This window comes from Vitis riparia, chromosome 4 (assembly GCF_004353265.1).
Source record: "Vitis riparia cultivar Riparia Gloire de Montpellier isolate 1030 chromosome 4, EGFV_Vit.rip_1.0, whole genome shotgun sequence".
NCBI classification, from domain to species: domain Eukaryota; kingdom Viridiplantae; phylum Streptophyta; class Magnoliopsida; order Vitales; family Vitaceae; genus Vitis; species Vitis riparia.
Window position 1 is genome coordinate 23,185,799 of NC_048434.1, and position 13,738 is coordinate 23,199,536.

Below are 13,738 nucleotides of genomic sequence, written 5' to 3' on the forward strand. Positions count from 1 at the left end.
ATTTTAAGGATAAGATCTTACCAACTTTAGTTAATCTTTGAGGGCATAATGTTCCTAATCTAATAACTTTTGGTAGTTCAATTGGATGTCAATATGAGATAAAGTTTTTGTTCCTAAGGTGTAGATAGTAAAAAAGAGGAGAAAGGAGTGGAATTAACAAAGATGTTGATGAATAAGTTAAAGAAGCTTTGTTGTTCATATCCTATTTGAATCTTAAACTGATGTTTTGAAGGGATGTAAGTTTTATATTTTGTTTTCATAGCCAACAAGACCATAGACTCTAAATTAAAAAGATTAAGTGTTATAGTCATTTGAAAGGTATGACAAAGGTGATGCTAACATGATGAATTTTTTTTTTTTTTTATCATAAGTAGAATGAGTCTAGGTTGTTAATGACTCAACAATTGCCTAGGTTTTTAAAAAATGAATTGGTTAGCCTAGGCTTTGGATCTCAACAATTGTCTCCTCAATTGTTAATGACTATAAAAAATTGTGAATCATGAAGTGTTAGTGATGGTCCATGCCAATTTGTTTTCCTTTTCAGGAAGCTCAATAAATTTAAGGCATGCGGATCCTTTCTATGTCCATTTGCTTTTTCTTCTTGTGGAGTGTCTAACACATGCATGTGTGGGGATTATTAATTTTTTTTAAGAGGGAAGGGGATGGGGGTGAAAATAGTGGTACAGGGTGGAGATCTTGTATTTGTGATGATGGTTTTCTCCAATTTTTGACTTAGAGTTGAGGTTGACCTTTTCATGTTGTGAAGTTATAATTATTCTTAGAGTAGATAAAGAGAAATATGAGAAATTGGCCACAATTCTAAGTTGTAGGGTTGGAGATTGCTATCTACCTCCTTGACTTATTGTTATGTACTTTTAAAATCTATTTTAATTTAGAATTTTGTAGAAGGAAAGGTTTTGGCTTGCTAGTTGGAAAAAATAATAGTTATCTAGAGAGAAAGACTTATACTTACCAAAAACACTCTTTGTAATTTGTTGAAGTGTTTTATTATCCTCATTTATAATGCTAATATAAGTTAAGAAGAGGCTTAAAAATATTTAATATAATCTTTGAAGAGAGTGAAGTTGAGCAGTTTGTGAGGAAGTTTTATTTAATTAAGTAATCGTCTATTTATTTTGCTATAAGGACAACTTGGATATTGGAAACGTTTTCATTCTTAAAAGGGCATTTCTTAGAAAGTCATCTTAGAGGCTTATAAGAGAGTATTGTGGAGTGAGTTATGGAAATGTTTGGAAAGTTGGAAGAGAATGGAGTTCCAAAGGAGAAAGGGTATGAGGTTCTCATAATATTATAAACAAAAAAAGACGTTGAGATTTTCTAGCTGAAGTCTTGTATATGGGTAGATGGTCATAGTACCAATATTTAACATATTTGGTGGAAAGGGATTCAACATTCAAACATTGTTTTCTAGGTTTTTTTATTTTTATTTTATTACTTTTGATATGAATATTTTATTAAGTGACATTTGGGTAAGATTATAGAACCAAGGCATTCTAGAGGATTGTGAAGTACAAAAACTCTCCTACTAAGACATGTTTCTTGCTTGGTACCTATTTGATCTACATTATATATGCTCTCTGGATATACTTAAAACTCAATTTTGTAAATTTAGGACATGACTTGGTAAAAATAAAATAAAATAAAATAAAATCATAAAGACACATTTATGTATGTAGTTATATACATATGTACTTGTATTTTGTGTGTGATAGAAAAATGAATTAATCTCTTAAAATAATGAAATATGTCTTATTGAAAAAACTTTGAAGTATTTTTTTTTAAAATGGAAGTCCTAACCTTGATTTTAAAAAGCGTAGTAATAAGTCTTGACCATTATAAGTTCTTAAATTGTCATTTATTTATTTATTTTTGAAATGTATGACTATGTAGGAGTGAGGATGTTTTATTTGTTAAGACTGAATTTTTATAGATTTATTTATTATTTTTAGGAGTCGATGTAAGTGTATTTAAGGAGAGTGAGCGAATGGGGTGACTTAGTTTATGAGAGAAAAGGAACCCAAATTAGCACCATAATTTTTAATTTTAAATAATAACTTTTGATTATTATCTTTACCAAATTTTATAAATTACTATTGTAAGTTTAGACAAGTTAACTAAATATTTGTTCTTCCATATATTATACAAAATTCATATAAAAATATATTTCTTATGAAAAATATTGAGAAAAAAAATCTACAGTGCACTTCAAATATACACTATTTTTTTTTCTATTCTTCTATTAGTTTCTTATGGCATATAATTTTATATGGTGATATACCACTAAACTTAATACTAATTAAAAAATCTTGAGGAAGTAATCAAAGTAATTTTAGATAATTACTTTTTATGATCATAATGTTATTAAAGATTTAAGAAAATGTGATGAATTAATGTTGTAACTAATTCAAAATATGAGAGTCATTTCCTTTATGAAATATTTTATAATAAAATAAAAATGAATAGAACATGATAATGAAGAAAAAAACAATTTGATAGTATATTTAACCTACTAAAGTCATTAGAAATATATAAGTGAGATTGTTTGCAAAAAGAAATTACAAATCCTTTTCTAAAATTTCAAGTTTCTATTTTTTCTTTATATTTTTAGGATTTCAATTTTAAACTCCTTTCAATCATTGACATCTTTGTGATGCTCTACATATATTTTTCTCTCTTTTATGTAATAGGACATAGTTGTACTGATTTTGTGTTGTTTTTATTTATTCATTTTTTTCACTTCATTAATTCCTTTTTTATTGTGTGTCAATTTGGAGTTTTAGTTCTTACTTATCTATGTTTTCATTATTTAAACTATACTAAATTAGTAATGTTTATAAGTTTCATAATTTGTTTCTATAGGTTACACATTTTTTTGTTGATGATGTTTTGATCGATAATTATGAATATAGTTATTTATGTTTATCAATATGATTTGAATATTGTCTCAAACAAACCCTGAACATATGTATCTAATTATTTGTTGACTTTTTGAATTGTTCTTTCTTGAAAATCTCTTTTAGATACATTGATTTCTAGAGTTGTAATAGATAGATCATTAATCAATGCTTTTATTGCAATTTATCTATATGATTTGAACCTTATCTTAAAAACCTCCTAATTGGTGTAACATGGCTTTATTGAATTGATGAGTGCCTATGGAATATGTAATGTTCTTTAAGTATATTGCCCTTTTCCTTTTCCTTTATTTATTTATTTATTTATTTTTGTTTGGTTATTGGATAAAAGGATGAAAAGAAGGGGGGAAAAAAACAACAAAGAATAAGAGCATGTTTAGTATTAAAAGTGAAAACCTGTTTTGAAAAACATATTCATTTTTACCACTCATTTTCTATTTGTATTCTATTACCTTGAATTTTTAAAATTTTTTAAGAACAACATTTTAATCTTTTTTAGAAACAATCTCGAGAAAAAGCTTACTAGGTAGGCTTTATGAGATTTTTAAGTATTTTATTATTGGGAAAAAAGTTTGATCATTTTATTAGGAAATGAATGCAAAAGTCTATTTGTTTCATTGCAAAACCTTTAACACTATGGATGTTTTCTCTGTTTGTTTCATTGCAAAACCTTTGACACTATGGATTCTTTTTATATTAATTTACCGCTCATAAGATAATGATTTATGATTGCCAATTACCTATTACCTTTAACAAGAGGTCTCAAATTCAACTTTATTTGGAATTATTTATCATTTAGCTTGTGGGTGGTAATGTGATTCTTAGTTATTTGTATACCCAAAAGTATGTAGTAATAGGTGTTGAGCATGTTCTTGAAAATGTTTTCAGCCTAAATTTTTTTGCCATTTGTTAAAACTCTTATTTTATACATGTTTCGTATGAGGTTAGGCAAGACTTTTCAACTTATGTTTTTTAGTTGTCAATAAATCAAATATTAATTAGCCATTAATTCTTTAAAATTTAAAATTAAGCTTTTAATAATTTGAAGTCTTTATAAGTTGAGATCTTTGATAATTAATCAAATAAGAAATCAAGAGAGCTGATTGCATTTAATAAAAGCAAATGAGATTTAACTCTTTAAGATTTTAGATAGTAAAAAGCTCTCTCTCTTTCTTTCTATCTCTTTTTTTCCCTCTCTCTTCCTTAGCAGTTTTCAAATTGATTTGTCCTTGTAATAGCATGAGGGGTTCATAATGTGGTAGCACTTTTGAACTCTCCAAAATTGTGTTGGAGAGATTATTTTATGAGGAAAAGGTGTTAGCGACTTTAATGGATTCTACGAGGGATAAAGCTCATGGTCTAGATGCTTTCACTATTTGTGTTAATGATCTGATTAAATGATAATGCATGGGGAAATTTTAATTCATAAATAAGGGAAGAAGTGGGTAGGTTTGGATGGATTATTTGTGTTGGGTAAGGTGTTGGTTCCTAAATAAATGAGAGGGGAGTGAGATTTGACTTCCTATCTTTCAAATTTCTAGCCTATTAGTTCAATTAGAGGTTCATTTGAATGTTTAGTCAAAGTCTTAGTACATAAGTTGAGTAAGGTTTTTGTCATATGATAATTAAATCTCAAAATGATTTTGTAGAAAGGCAATAGAATTTAGAGCTTGTGTTCTCATTGTTAATAAGGGGCTTGGAAAATTGAAATTAAGATAGCTCTTGAGCACATGGAATACTCATACCCATTAAAATCATTTTTTTTTAAGTATTACTTTGTTGGTTTTACTTGGTGATTCCTATACTTAGAACAAATTCAACATGATTTCTTATAAGGAACGAGGTGGACAATTAGAGAGGGAGTTTCATCTAGTTAAGTAGTTCGTTGTTTGTATTTTACAAAAGCAAGGATGGTTTGAATACTAGAAATTTTTTTAATCTTAAATATGATCATATTTTAGATATAATTGTGAGGCTTATAAGGAAGCTTGATAGCTTGTGAAGGGGAGTTATCATGGATAAATTTAGGGAGATGGAAAGGATTTGAAGTTTCATCAAAACACTCAATACCATATTGAGCTAAAAAAAAAAAAAAAGAAGTTTTTCCATTGATTAAATGAATCATTGAAAATGAAAGATTTGAAATGAGTTCTTATGTTCTTTACAATTTATTAGTACTGCAGTGTTTTTACTCTCTTCCCTTCAAATTATCTTGCATTTAATTAACCAAGACTTGTTGCTTCAGGAAGGTGATAATGAGCGAAGGTGACAAGAAAGAAATGTCTACATGGGACTTAAAACAAACACCACATCAAACTTCACAAACCTATACCTCTCAAGGGTATGTACATTTGTATTTTTATAACAAAGAGTTACAATTTGGGCATCATTCTCCTAGGTTACCTTTAGTAATGGTCCAAATTGGTTGGTTATGAAAGCCGTCAATTTTCAGGAAAGTGTAATTTTCTATTGTTGCTTAGGGAGCGTATGCTGGAAAGCTTAGCATGGGTTGACAATACTGGGGCTTATATCACAAGAATGTCTGACAATACTGGGGCTTATATCACAAGAATGTCTCCTGGACTTGATAAATGGAGACAAGAAAATCTTGATCACTCTCTGAGGGAGAGTTGGAGTAAGACATACAGGTTAACTTCTTGGACTTATCACTCACATTGTCATTTTGATTGGAAGACCTCACTTTATCATGTATACTCTTCTTATATGATTCACTTATTTCATCCTAAGTACTTCATATATATATATATATATATAAAATCTAGATCAAAGACAAACATAGTTTTTCTTTCCATTTTCCATTTGAATTCATCTTTGATGTTATGGACTTAGGTGTTTCCTAAGCTCACTTATGACATTTGGACAACTCAAGCCACTTGACGTTGCTAAGTTAGTCTTTCTCCGAACTTGGCATTCTATGCTAAGAAACCCGAATGGGCTCGAAAGCTAGGAATGAACAAAGGAAGCAAATACTTTGAGAGTTTGGAAGAATGAAACTTGTGTTACTCAAGAATGCTTTGCAAGGCTAGGAGTGCTCTCAAGTGCTTGGTGCCTTAACCAAATGAAGCCATTCTCTATTTAAAGGTAACCAAGAAACTCTCTTGAACCCTCAAAGGTCCCTCAAAATTCTAAAATTTTCTAGACAATGTTATATCCAAGCTATGTACAATTACGTACAGGAGACCTTTGGAACTCTTTAGAATATTCCACACTACTCTCTTTTCTCCCATCCTTGTGTAGAGATATGTGGATATCTCTAAGCTTTTTTAGAACTCTCTACACTCCACTGTATATGGCTCTGAAAGGTTCTTACTCCTTATAAAAGCTCAAGCAAAGGATTGAGCAAGTTGTGACATTGAGTTTTCCTTATTATACCTATATTTCATAATTAATTTTGGAAGTCTTTATCATTCTAACTCCATATAATCCATTAAGGAACTTTACCTCAATATGGAAAATGGTATGTTTTCTAGGTTGTTATTGATCGTTTACTAGATATTGGTCATTATGCATGTCTTTTTTATTATGTCTGGTTCCATAAAGTAGTTAGGAAAGAAAAAAAAAAATTAAGAAAAATGATTTACTCATAATTGGTTGTTATATGAAAAAATCAAAACAAATCAAATATAATTAAAATTTTATAAAAAAAAAATGAAATTTTTTGAAATAGTAGATAAAAATAATTCATTGATTTTAAATCTATTTTTTATTTTTCATCATTTTTTCTTTCCTTCTTTTTCCTTCTCTATTTTCCTTCTTGCGTTTTTCCTGGAACAAATAATAGTCTTCTTCGTTAACTGTATCTGGTTTCTTATTTTTTTCTTCCCCGTCTTTGAATCTTATGAGCAGGAGCAGGAGTCCAAGCCCTGCCCCTGGCTTTAAGTGCGATTCAACTCCCCATGCTACAAAGGAGTACCCAACAAGGTGCCATGAGTTTGAGAAAGGCAAGTCCCAGATAGGTTCATCAAACAATTATGCCAATCTTGCTGCTTTTGTTGAGCTTAAAGAATCTCAAAATGATGCGACTAAAGAGAGAGAAACCGTCACAAGGAGAAGTACTTACAAAGAGCGAGACCCCAGAAGGAATAGGAGTCTCCCTTGCAGATATTTTACTCCTGGGAATTGCTATCTTGGAAAAGATTGCAGGCTTTCGCATCATGCGAAGGCATGTGTTGGTCTGGAAGGAAGGTCAGAAAATGAAAAACTGGAGTTGGGCCAATATTTGCGTAATAAAGACCAACTCAGAGAAGGTCCAAAATGGGCAGATAAAAGCACCATCTCAGGTGTTGGGAGTTCCAGTGAGGGCAAAGATGCAACTGCATGGTCTGTGGATCAGGGATTGGAGCATAGATGGGGGGGCAGAAACATTATTGATAAAGACCCTGACAATGAAAGCAAAAAAGTGCAAGTAGAAGCAAAGAAACCTCAAGAAAATTGTCCTCTAGAGAAAAGCAATGATGCCAAGGCCATGGTTGCATTCAAATTTCAACTTGTGGAATTCGTTAAGGTGCTTCTAAGCCCCACTTGGAAACAAGGCCAATTGTCTAAAGAGGCTTATAAGAATATAGTGAAGAAGGTGGCTGATAAGGTCATTGCTACCATCGAAGGGCCATATATTCCTCGGACACAGCAGAAAATTGATCAGTATCTGTCTTTATCAAAACCAAAGATAGCCAAACTTGTTCAGGTGATTGCTTACTCATCAACATATCATCATTTTGTTTCCTATATGACAGATGTAAATTTGGCAAAAGAAACAGAAACTATTTTTAACTTTTTTTTTCCTGACATTTCATATCTGGTTAGATATTATTATTATTGTAGTATTTGTTGTTAAATTACCTCTATTTTTGCTTTAACCATTATTCTTGTTAGTGTTTTCTTTAGATTATGCTCTTCTTTTGTTTGATAATCTTCCTGTTTTTCATTTCCCTCTGCAGGCCTATGTGGAAAAATTTCAGAGCGAAACAAGAAGTTAAACTACCAGTGCAGTGAACCATTTTCCTTTCCCGTTTTCTTTTCTCTCTGTTTTTTCTTTAAACCCTCTTGTTGTACAAGAAGCCATCAGGGTATTTCATGAACTTCCGTTTCTGTAGTCTCTAGAAACACTCTTTTTTAAGTATATTCAGTGGTGGGAAACAGAATTGGCTAGCTTATTGTCATGTGCATGTGAAAGTGTTGCAGTTTTCTAGTTGTCAATTTTGTTATAAATACTACTGCATTTTCAGCATGTATGATATTAGAATACAAAGCTAGGTCTCCATCCTTGGTCATTTTGATTACTGCTGTTTGTCATTGCTCCTATTTACTGGACTGGTCATCTAAGTTAAACATGAAACTTTCAGTATTCATCATTTAGAAGCAATCAATGAAACTTGACCAGGAGGAGCAAAGAAAACGGTTGGGTTGACTCCATGAATAAACTTGATCAAAACAATAAATAAAGAGAAAATTATGTGTATGAGAAATCAGCACTGACCTTCAAAGCACCACCATTGTTGAAGAGAGCCAGAGTCCACGAACGCCACAGCCACTGCTGGTGTCGCTTCCCCACCACACCCCCAACAAATCAACACCTTCACTGACTCAACCGTCATTGTTCTGACAGAAGTTCTTCTCCACTGACCTTCATGTTTACTGAAGAAGATCAGAGCTCACAGAAGGCCACAATACCACTATTCCTCCACAGATATATTGAAGGCAGCCTTGTTCCCATTTATATCCATCTTCCTCAGCTGGTGGTGGGTGATCTGAGGTAGGAGAAGGTGAGGAAGATCGTGGGATAGAAGGAGAGAGGAAGGTGACAGATCGTGGGATGGAAGAATGAGAGGGCTTAGGCCTTTAGGCTATATTTGGCAGATGGGCGTCTAATCTGAGCAGTTTGGTTTGAGGGGAAGTTGGAGCTTCATGGACTTAATATCTGGGGCCTATATGCTTCGGCCTGCTTAGTATTATTATTATTGTGCTGGATATTTTGGGCCAATTTGCTTCAATCTGTTGAGTACTATTACGCCTAGTTGCTACGGCCTACTTATTAGTGGTAGAATTGGTGTGTTGGTTGGGCTCTTTGTGAGCTTTTTGTTTTGGTTGATTTGTGTCTTCCTCCACGCAAGTGCTTGGTTCAGCACTTGTTGTGCTGCATTAATTTTGTGATGCTTGGTTTTAGTTGATTTCTGATTGACAAGTTAGCTCTAGGTTTTGGGCGGCTCTTCAACTTAGTTAATTCAATTATCACTATTAGGCTCCAATGGCTGCTCATACTCCCAAAACAATTTGTTATTTCATTTTCTTTAACTGCATCACTCTTTCAATCCATAGGTGTTTGTATAATATTTAATTTGACATAGGCCCCCTTTTCCTTAGATGAGTTAAATATTTGGTGACATATGTGCATTAAATATTTGGAATGTATTGTTTTTTTAATAATTATTTTAAATTGTGATTACGTTTATACAATTTGGAAGTAGAGCTAGGCGGCCAAGGATTTGCTTGAGGTGTAATTATGTATGGTTAGGGGCCACTATTTGATGATTATGTTGGTTAATAGTGACCAACAAATTAAACGTTCATTTACTTCATTCTCCCGGAATCAAAGGAAAAAGAGCCATTCCTTTTCAAAATAAGTGATAGCACCCACGCTAATTTGGAGAAATTCATTCCTCCAAAACAGAGAATGAGTTTCTCTCAAGAAAGCCTAGAAATCTATTGGGAATCTTTGGATTATTCAATTCCAACCCCTGGATCGATTAGAGTGCATGAAAACTATTTTGGGGCTTTCTAGATCTATATAATGGAAGCAAAAAAACATTTAAAAACTTTTAGATATAGAAAATGCACTACAAGAAATTTTACTTTTATGATTGATGTACCCAGAGAATTCTCGCCAATAAAATTTTTTAACAAGTTTTGGATATTAGTTTGAATGTTGTTCTTGGGGATTGAACCATGACATCAAGTTTGAAATGAAACAACTATGCCACTGTACCAATTTTGTTATTTGAATTATAAAGAATATATATAAGATTCATAAATGTAAATATCCTATACTTATACATTTATATTATAAATATTATCTATATATAAATACATATTATAAATTATACATACATGAATTATTATAAATTAATTAATTTTAATTCTTTTGAATTTATATAATAATTAAATATAAATTTATAAATAAAATTATTAACATTTTAAAATAAAAGTACTTATACATGTATTATCATTTTTTTATGTTGTTGAATACATTCAAATTAGATAAATTTCTATAAAATGTATTTTTTAATTTTAAGTATTATTATTGGATGTCACAAATTATATCAAATACATACCAATTTCTTTAATAAAAAAACCGCAAATTTTCTATTATTACTTTTGATACCATTTATTTAGATTTTTTTTCTAAACATTTTCATAAGCTTTGATCAATTTTCATTTCATTGATATTTTATGTCAGAATATCTATCAATATTTCCTAATATACCCATTCCTAATATACCCATAAAAATTATGGTTTTAAAAACCGAACAAGACTAGTTAGTCTGGTTCGATGGAATAGACCGTGCTAGGATTGAACCATTGTCGATCCATCTAACCTGACAATCCAACCGTTCAACTAGATGAACTTGAAATGAAATTTTGTGTTAAAATATCCATCAATATTTTTCGATATACCCATAAAAACCATCATCCAACGATTGAACCGGATGAACTCTTCGATTTCGCATGAATCAATCAATATGTTGTTTGACCAAAATCTTGGTGGGCTTCTCATTTTTTGGCCCCACCGCTCTTGCTACCCAACCCAATAAGTTTCTTGCCATGTGCTGCTATGTACAGGCAATTTATACAGCTCATTTACTTTGTGGTTTTTCGATGTGGGATGAGGGATTGGAAATAATAGAAAAGAAATTCTACATGGGGAGGATTTGATCGTGGAGTTATAGTAGCCAAAAGAGATTGGAAACCACTATGCTACACAATGTCTTTGTTAAATGAATTGTTATATATTCATTAATGCTATTTGCGATTGTTTATAATTAAAACCTTTAAATAAATAAAATATATATGGTATCAGAGCCACGGGGAAGGGAAGTTGGGCCTTGTTTTGGGTGTTCTTGGACTATCCTAGGATAGGTAGCAGTGTGCCTAGGAGCGCGAGCCCTGCCGGTTGAGCCGTTGTTAGCCGGGGATAGGCGTTTGTTAGGCTGTAAGAGGGTTGGGGTGACGTCTCATCAGGTTTGTCAATCTGCTATTAGGCTCTAGTTCAAAAACCCTAAAATGAGTTCAATTTTCCGAACCATGTCTAGGAGATCCAGTGATTCTCAAGATACTGTTGTAAACAGTGAAGAGATCAATTATCCTAAGATTCAAAATGATTTAGATGATTGGAAGTTACCCAAGGTGTCTAATCAAGAAATTTATAAGAAAGGAACCTTTAAGTTCTTCACAGATTATACCATCAAGACCTCTGAAATGTCAGTCAGTTTAGAACAAGATGACCAAGTCTTAAGACTTCTGGATAATAGATCCATTGAAAAGCATAAGAAAGATGGCTATAATTTCATACACTTTGGTATGATTCAAGTAGCAGCTAAGCCTTTGACAAGATTAGGTTTAAACACCTCTATTGTCATGTGTTTAAGGGATAATAGGCATCTCGAATATCGAGATTCTATTATAGGCGCAGTCCAAGCTGGACTGAATGATGGCCCGGTTTATTTCCAGTGCTATCCTAACTTCACTGTTAGAATAAGAGATGCAGACATCTTAGATTCAGTTGTCCTGCATATTAAGACCCATGGCTTTAAGATCAAACCAGGAAACAGTCCTGTTTCCATCATAACCAGGTTTGCCTATAAGAGCATGAACACAAGCGTTGGATCTGGAGCTCTTTGCACCAGTCCTAAAGGTGAGACCACTTATTTTCACTCTGATATGCTAGATAAGTCAGATTTCATCATCCCCAAGAAGATCTTGTGGAAAGATGTTGATTTCCCTGAAAATTGGCATTTTGCTAATGCTGTTCCAGCCATAGCACAGCGTTCTGAAAGTATTGAACAAATTGTTCAATATCCTGATGGAGGAGGAGAACTGGTCTTCTCCAAATCTTTCAGACATTCCAGCAGCCCTAGAGTTTCTGTTTATGAACCCTCTAGAGCTTCAAGCTCTTCTGTCCCAGTTAGGACCACTAGGGAAGAAGAAGGTCCCAGCTCAGGAAATCCTAAGAATATTAAGCTATCAGGTGTCAGAAGTTACACCAACGTGGCCAGACCATTTTACTCTGAGGAAAATGAGTCTACTCAGGAATCCCAACAGGATGAGTCCCCTGTTATGTCTCCTACCTATTCCCAGATGATTAACACAGTAAGCTTAAGTGATGAGGACTTTGAGATCAACAAGGATCTCTTAAGAGAAGACTTCTATTCTGAAGTCAATAAGCCAAGAAATGATTGGTTCTTTAGCACCGTCCCTAAGGTCATTAGAACCATTTACCAAGAAGAATTCTATGCCTACTTAAGACAAGAAAAGAAAAATATTAAGTTTTGGATTTGGTTTGAACTCTTCAAACAAGAGGAATATCCAGATTATCCTAGTAAGCGTGTTAATAACACTAAGAGCACAGAGTCCTTTGAATTTTCTAAGGAATTCCAAGAAAATCCCCAAATCAACCAAGCCTTTGTTGATAGGATTAATCAGAAGATTAAGGATAATCTTGTCGCCCCTTTGAATGTTCAGCCTCATATGAGAATCAATATGGTTAAAGGTGATATTAGTTCAGAAGAAGAAGCTGATGAACTAATTAAGATGTTTGAGGAACCCCATAATCAAATTATTAACAATTTAGAAACCTTTAAGACTAGGAATTACTATCCTAGACCTACTTTTCCTGACATGCAGTTTGAGGAAAGAAATCAGTATACTCAAGCCTCATACACCAGTGGTACTATCTATGAATGGAACATAGATGGTATGACCGAGTATAACATACTCACTAAGCTTCAAGAAATGACCATGGTTAGTACAGCCTATAAGTTAAACAATAGACTGCCAGATCATGCTGTAGCTCAGACCATTGTTGCTGGGTTTACAGGTCAGCTTAAGGGATGGTGGGATAATTATCTCACTTATGATGATAAAAATAGTATCCTTAAAGCCTATAGGATTAATGAGAATAGTGAAGTTGTTAAGGATGAAGATGGCCAAGATATAGAGGATGCAGTGGCTACTCTAATCTACTCAATATCCAAGCACTTCATTGGAGATCCTGCAAAAATTAAGGATAAAACTGCAGATCTCTTAACCAACCTTAAGTGTCCTAAGCTTCATGATTTTAGGTGGTATAAGGAAGTTTTCCTAACCAAAGTCATGCTAAGGTCAGATTGTAACCAGTCTTTTTGGAAAGAAAAATTCATCTCAGGATTGCCCAAGCTTTTCTCTGAGAGAATTAAGATCAAGATAAGGGAACAGTATAATTGTCAAATCCCTTATGATAAGCTAACCTATGGTGAGATTATAAGCATTGTCACAGCTGAAGGGATTAAGTTGTGCAATGACTTCAAGCTTAAGCAACAAATGAAGAATGAACAGAAAATCTACAAGAATGAATTTGGTTCATTCTGTAGCCAGTTTGGTTTCAGCCAAAAGGAAACTAAGCCTCCCTCTAAGCAAAAACCAAGCAGGAAGCCTAGCAAAGATAAGTTTTACCATAGTAAGAGAGGCACCTATGACAACTATAGGATGAATGATACTAAGCAGTCAAGACACGTCCAAAGAAGAGTCAA